The sequence below is a fragment of the Parasteatoda tepidariorum genome, chromosome 9, assembly GCF_982258835.1.
Source record: "Parasteatoda tepidariorum strain Cologne lab strain chromosome 9, Ptep-v5.0, whole genome shotgun sequence".
Taxonomy (NCBI): domain Eukaryota; kingdom Metazoa; phylum Arthropoda; class Arachnida; order Araneae; family Theridiidae; genus Parasteatoda; species Parasteatoda tepidariorum.
This window is the reverse complement of record NC_141763.1, coordinates 58111881-58118888: the sequence shown is the minus strand read 5'-3', so window position 1 is coordinate 58118888 and position 7008 is coordinate 58111881. Positions and strand designations below refer to the sequence as shown.

The following is a 7008-nucleotide window of genomic DNA, read 5'->3' as shown; positions in this document are numbered from 1 at the left end:
CATAAATCTAAGCTTTTTTAAAACGATAATCACATTAGAAAAATACCGAATATTTGAATCTATATGCGAGGAAATATATTGTCATTGAAATGGTTTTCAAACAAATCCAATGAAAACAAATAAATCGGATATAAATAATATTTGAACTACTTTAAAGAGTTTGTAGGTATCAAGTTTCAATTTCAATTCTATACTTCACACTCGATTATAGCACCTTCACACCTTTGGCATGACCCTGGATTGAACTATTCAAGAAGAAATTTTAAAACTCGATATCAAGTAAACGAGTTTCTCAATATTATCTTACGTTTATTCTAAAAGATCTTTATGTCAATGGAAAAAAATAATTTTAAAATTGCCATTTTGTTCAACTTTAGTTTCAAAGCCTTGAAAATATCAAAGATATAATTTCAATTAAAATTGAAGTCTTTTAATGTCTTGTTGCATCTTTTTCGTGATTATTTGGTATAAATAGAGATGCTCTTGGGAAGGTAGTCATCATTGCTACAGTTTCTTAGCAAAGCTCTTCAAACTCACTAAAATGAACTACTTGGTAAGTATTCTGTTCCATTTTAAAGATTTTTAAATTATTCTCTCCTCAACCCATTTAAGTCCGACTTATTTAAATTTCAAACTAAGAGATAGAAGCCAAGTTAAAAACTGGTCGTAAAGTTTTTGATTAAAAATAATAGACATTTTCTTAGTTTAGTAATTAACAAATCTTTCGCGATAACTATTCTGTCATTTACAAGAGGTAGAAGTTTTTAATGCATTGTCTATTTTTGAAATAGGTGATAGCAAAATGTTTTGGCCACTGGTTTTTATTTATTTGAAATAAATGCATGGCGAACCATTGGGTAAATGTAATAGTTTTAAGCCCTAATACTGAAATCGTCTTTTTAATTTAACAGTTTTAAACAATATCTTCTTTTATTTTATTTTATATCCGGCGTTGGACAACTGACTTATATTTGGGTTTAGGACCATCAATAAACACCGTCGCAGTTTTTAATTTTGATTGATACACAAAAGGGTAGGAAATCCTTAAATAAAACATTTTGGCAAACCAAACTTTGTGGAGGAATTTTTGATAGAATCAACCCAGATTTGCGTTATATTCAGCTGAAAACTTACGAAACCTCCCTGGTGAACTCAACTTCAAAGGGATTCTATCAAACGATCCGTATTGCACTGGAGATATTTTATGTCAGCATTGTGGTCGTTACAAATCGGAAAAAGAATTCATATCGAAAAAGTATCACTAGGATTCGAATAAGCACTCTATCCTCTAAGTTACTGAGGCTAAACCCTAATATCAAAATGATCCTTTTTTTTTTAAGTTTAATAGATTAAAAATGTAACACATTAAAATCTGATTTTTTTCAAATAATAGAATTAGATAAAGCAGCCACATTAAAAATTTATATCAATTTTTTGCTCTAAGATATTCTTTTTTTTTTTGTTTGTTATTTAGTCGATTAGTTATAAAAAAAAGTTTATACCTACCTACCTTACCATTCATATGATGTATGATGCAGTAGCTATCTATGCATGATCCATATTTGAAATAGACTGATACCAACATACTTTTGTCATCACTTTTTATTTATTCGAAGTAAACACGTGACGAGTCTCACTCGCCAAATGGCGCCATTGAGTTTATATCGAAGTTTATAATATTTTATGTTCGCTTATTATTTAAAAACAATTAATTCTTGTACAGAAGCCAGCGTATGTATAGAGCTTAATCAAAAAAAAAAAAAAAAAAAAAAAAAACACTTCAATACATAACACTTTATGTACACAATATTTTTTCAACAGCAAGTGTTTAGTAAGATTTTACATGGTAAAACTGTTCGCATAATTTGAAAGGTCAAGCTTTCCGTTCGTTTCGATCAAAAATGAGCGTTTGAAGTTAATAACTTTTTTCTAGCATTAATACAATCAATTTTGATATCATAATATAGGATTGAAATGTTTATATTAGAATGCTTTTACTATTATAGTGGTATAGAAAAAGAAAAAAAAAAGGTTTTTAACTCCTTACGCTCATTTTGCAAAAGGCAAATTTTGCATGGTTGGAAAGGACACCATTTCTAAAAGTTTCAAGCATGATCTTTCAAATTGTGCCATCTGTTTTGCCTCCTGACAACTTCTAGAACATTTGCTGCTAAAAGAGAAATTGTTTGCATAGAGCTAGTATTGAAATTTTTTTTTTTAAATCTTGTTCAACCCCTGTACGTGTAACAATAAACAGGGGTGATTGTGAGTCCAAATCAAAATTCCGGAAAATTTCTTGAGTAAAAAAAAAAAAAAAAATTTTAAATTAAAAAATTAGAAAAAAAATTTAAACAAGGTTTTTTTCCTTTTTCTCAATATTTCTTAGTTTACTTAAAATATATTTAAAATTTCACGCATACCTATACCATTTACACATACCTATACCACTTACCTACACCTATGATGACCTGGAGAAGTAATTGAAATTTACAAATATGTCTTTCTTTCTTGAGTTTATGATTATAATAACTATTTACAGATAAAAATGAATATTAATCTAGAATATAAGCTTATCTGGCTCTCCCTTACAAACAAATAAAATAAACTGTGTTTTTAAGTTCCACCTTTGAAAATTCGATTTCCGGAAACTTTTGTGATCAATGATTTTTTGAAACGTCTGAACCTTCGATCTCCGGAAACTTCCGGATCACGGTTAGCAAAAAATCAGGAAATCGGGATTTTTTCGGCAGCACAATCAGCCCTGCAATAAATAAATAAAATTAAGTTAACACTTTAAACGAAGCCAATAAAAATAACACGCAGCTAAATATTTTTCATAAGTCGAAATGTCGAAGCAATTATTTTATATATTTTAATTAAATTTTATGATAATGTTAATACATTTAATTTTAGTTTGCTCTCTTGATTGTTGCTGCCGTTGTGGCTTGCTGCATGGCCCAGTGGGGATATTCTTCTTACAACTATAACAATCCTAAATATGGTTACCCAAGCTCTTATGGATATGGTTTTCAACGAAACTTTATGCCAAACCGTGGATATTACAACCAAGGATGGTACTAAAGGACTTGGACAAAGGTCAGTAGTTCTTCGTTTTTAAATTTTTGTAATGGATTATTGTATAACTATTGGAAGGATGGGGCACCTGAGGTAGCATAGAAGCCGCCATTTTTCCATCTGTCTTATAGAAGTTTAAATTAAATATTAAACTAATAACATGAAATTACAATTGTTAAACAACACGCAACTATGTAAGCCAAGTGTAAAACTAAAAGTTACATACCTATCAATTCATGGATATTAATACCATAGTAAAATGCTGCATTTTGTGAAGTCAAAGTCATTTGAGTATTAACGAGAATATATATTCATGAGTAAAAAAGTTCCAATATAATTTTTAAAATTAATGACAGCTAAAGTAAAAATTGATTAATGCCATTTAAATTTTTTAAAAATTGTCTTTTTTTGATTCAAATGTATGAAGAAAAAAATTTCAGATTTAAGTCTTCAAACATCAAAAATTGGTTTCATGGATTTTAAATATTCATCTCACAGAAATTTAAAATAAATATCGAAATAAATAATAACTGTATAATGAATATTTTTTTATTTCTCACTTAAAGAAATTAAAATTTTTTGTTCAAAATCACAACTTGGTCTTAGTGTGAATAAGTAGAATAAATATTTTTTTTAAATTTTTTCGTCTGTTTTTATGTTTATATTTATTTAAACATATTTTTAAATGCTTTTTTGTCAGATTTTCCGTACCAAAAACAACCCGTAATATTCAGTGAATTTACAATTCGATTTCATGTTTTTTTAATATTTTTATTTTGAGAAATGAAAATTGATAATTTCAGCAATGATATTTTCAATCTTTTAATTCAATTTTATTCAAATTTTAAGGTATAAGCTATATCGGAAATTCTTCATTTAATTGAGACAATATCTCACCGATTTAGCTAAAGCTTAAAAACATAAATAAGTAAAATTCTATTTTTAATATTTTTCAATTTATAGTTCAAAATTATGTAAATTTTCAATTTTTTTTTCCGTACAATACATGAAAGTACAAAGATAATCACAAAAGTATGATCGCTTTTTTTCTCAAATACAAACTCCATGTATTTTCCATAATTTTATATATAATTTTAAGGAAAAACTTACTTAGGGGTAGAAATATTGAACATGATCACCATTTCTGTTGATACATTTTTATCGGGGCTCTGCCAGTTTATGTTTGCCCATGTCTTAGTAGCTCCCTACCAGGTACTTGAGAAAGCATTCAATCTCATCTTTAATTTCATTGCCAGTGATAACATATCACTGGTTTTTCATCGTTTGGTGATCCAGTGAATAAACATCCCCTTATCTCAGTACTTTATTATGCTATGATGCTTAGAAAAAATAAAACGTAACTTCAATAACTATATTTTGAATTCTTTTTTTCACAGTGAAAAAAATAAAACTATTACATGCAATTAATTCCACTTCAAACATATAAATACAAACACTCACCTTATAATTTTTTCAAGGAAACAAGGTGTTGCAAAGATAATCACAAATTCAAATATTTTTCCACAGAAGTCTGATCAGGTAATCCAAAACATTGCTAGATGACTTCCTATTGTTTGGCAGTAAGCTATTGTTACCAATCAATCTAAAGAAAAGGTTTCAAATTCTTATTTTTAATCAATATATATGAAATGTTCCTTCAATGGGTAGTGTTCATTCACTGGTTGGTTTACCCTAATAAAGAAAATTTTTAAAAATAGGATTTCATACACCAGCATTTTGTAATGCTCCAGTCTAGTTCTTCAACTCTTCAGTATTTTTTTTATCAGCCTGGCGTTGCTTGGCTTAATACAATTTAACAAAGTAGTTACAAACACTAAGGAAAAATAAATTTTTTGACTTTTCTTTGAATTATTTCGGCTAATTTTATCGAATATCCCTGGTTTTTATAGCCGATGGAATATATTTTCAGTTATGCGTTATTCTTTTATATAAAATATATTTCAAAATATAATATATATTTGAAATTAAAGAGAAAAATAAACAATTTAAATAAAAATATTGCGAGACCAAATTGATTGGGAAAAAATGTCGTATTTACAAATACAGATAAAATTTCCTGACTTTTCCTTGTTTTCCCCCCATTATTTTCTTCTGTTGTCCCCGTTTTTACGATTACTAGGCAGAGTGCAAAAATTAATTCAATCAGACTGAATTTGCTTAAACTTATTGTAATAAATTTTTAATAAGGCTATTTATAATAAACCATCACTGTTCAGAGCTATTAGCAAACTGCTTGAAATAAGTTAGGCTTATTGAGCAATGAATGTCATATTTTCAAATTAGGCGAAAAAGTATGTGAACTCACTACTGTAATTGACCTAAATTGACCTAAAAACTGTCAGGCTAATTAGAAAATATTACTTCTCCCATTTGCCCGTCGTATAGCGAATATCTGGAGTGTATTTGAAAAAAGACATAATATTCAACTAGCTAGGACACGTTTCCTATACTTTACATTTCATCCATTTATTAAAATGTAAAAATTAGGGTTATATTATTTCATTTTAATCCTTTTTATCATAACCAAAAATGTTTTAGTGTTCCCATTTAGAATGCAGTAATATATTATATGGAGAAAAAAGAATTTCCGAACAAAAGAAATTTTTTTAATTGAGTTCTTGCAACACAAGAAGTGAAGTGATTATGCCTAACCATGTAATTTTAATCAGATTTAATTGGATACCTGTTGGCGACGTCACGCGTCTGCGTCAAACCTGATTTACCCACGGTGACGTCACTTGCAGGTATATTTAATTGAATATTTTTTAACCTAAATTGTTTCCCTTCTTGAAATTTTATAAAAAGTTATTGCTTTTATCCATTCTAAAATTACTCCCAATTGCTTCATCGCTATCCAATATAAAAAAGGAAATTACAAAGGTAATAAATCATTATACAATATTAATTTATTTTTATTACTTATTTTAAAATATAAAACATAAAGAATTAAAGTGATTTTTACTTATATTTTCAGATTGGATAATGAATACGGTTTTTGAAACTTGACGAAGATATAATCCTCATGTCTGCAGACAACTTAATATATGCCAGTTTTTCTTGTAACTTTTTAATACTTTTCTAAATAAAGCATATAAAAAAGCATTAAAAATTGTTTGTGTTCTTACCTCAGGTACATTGTATAATTTATACATTGTATAATAGCATTTTTTATTTATTTGAAGAAACATATATAGAAAGAAAATTTCTCTTAAAGATCGTATAACCACATTAAAAGTTTTTTATTTAAACCCTGTATCCCCCCCCCTTGTTCGATGTTAAATGATATTAAATTTTGAGTCGTTAGAAGATTTAATTTCCTGTTTTGAAAAAGTTAATAATTTTAAAAAAAAAGAAGCAACTAAAATTTACAAAATTTTAGGGACAATAGATTATACAAAATGTCTACAGTTGACGAGAAACTTAAACAAAATCTCTCTTAGTGGTTCCATTAATTACCACTTTTTTCCTTTTAAAAATTAATTCCTATTCCACTAATTTGTATCCACTTGGCAACCACAGGTGTCTAAAAATTGAAAAAGTAGTGACTTGTAAAATTCAAAAATTTTATTTTAAAAAAAAAAAGATTAAAACTAGCAACTTTCTATAATATATTTATAATATATTTATTTTCAGTTTACAATTGATAGCGAATGCGAAGAAATTTTTTGTTTTAAGGCATGAATAATTTGAAATTTAATCATAGTATTAGAGAGTTACGATTTAATAATTAAAAAGATGATAAATAAATAAAAATGAATTGAGTTTTTACCACATTTCACATTTTTAGTCGCCTGTGGCATTCCTGTACATATTGTAAACATTTTATCTTTGAAATTAGTTTGGCCAAAAATCTCAGTACTCCCAATGGTCCTCCAAAAATATACAAGTGGTAGCAAACTATTCATATGTATA

At 27.5% G+C, this 7008-nt stretch overlaps 1 long non-coding RNA gene across 1 annotated transcript; it reads left to right on the top strand.

Moving 5' to 3' along the window:
- The first annotated feature begins 408 nt into the window (after nt 1–408).
- Nucleotides 409–6205, top strand: LOC107437690 (uncharacterized). The gene is made up of 3 exons (XR_001583284.4): nt 409–553; nt 2914–3096; nt 6071–6205. It is a non-coding gene; the product is annotated as an uncharacterized LOC107437690 (long non-coding RNA).
- The last annotated feature ends 803 nt before the right edge of the window (nt 6206–7008 follow it).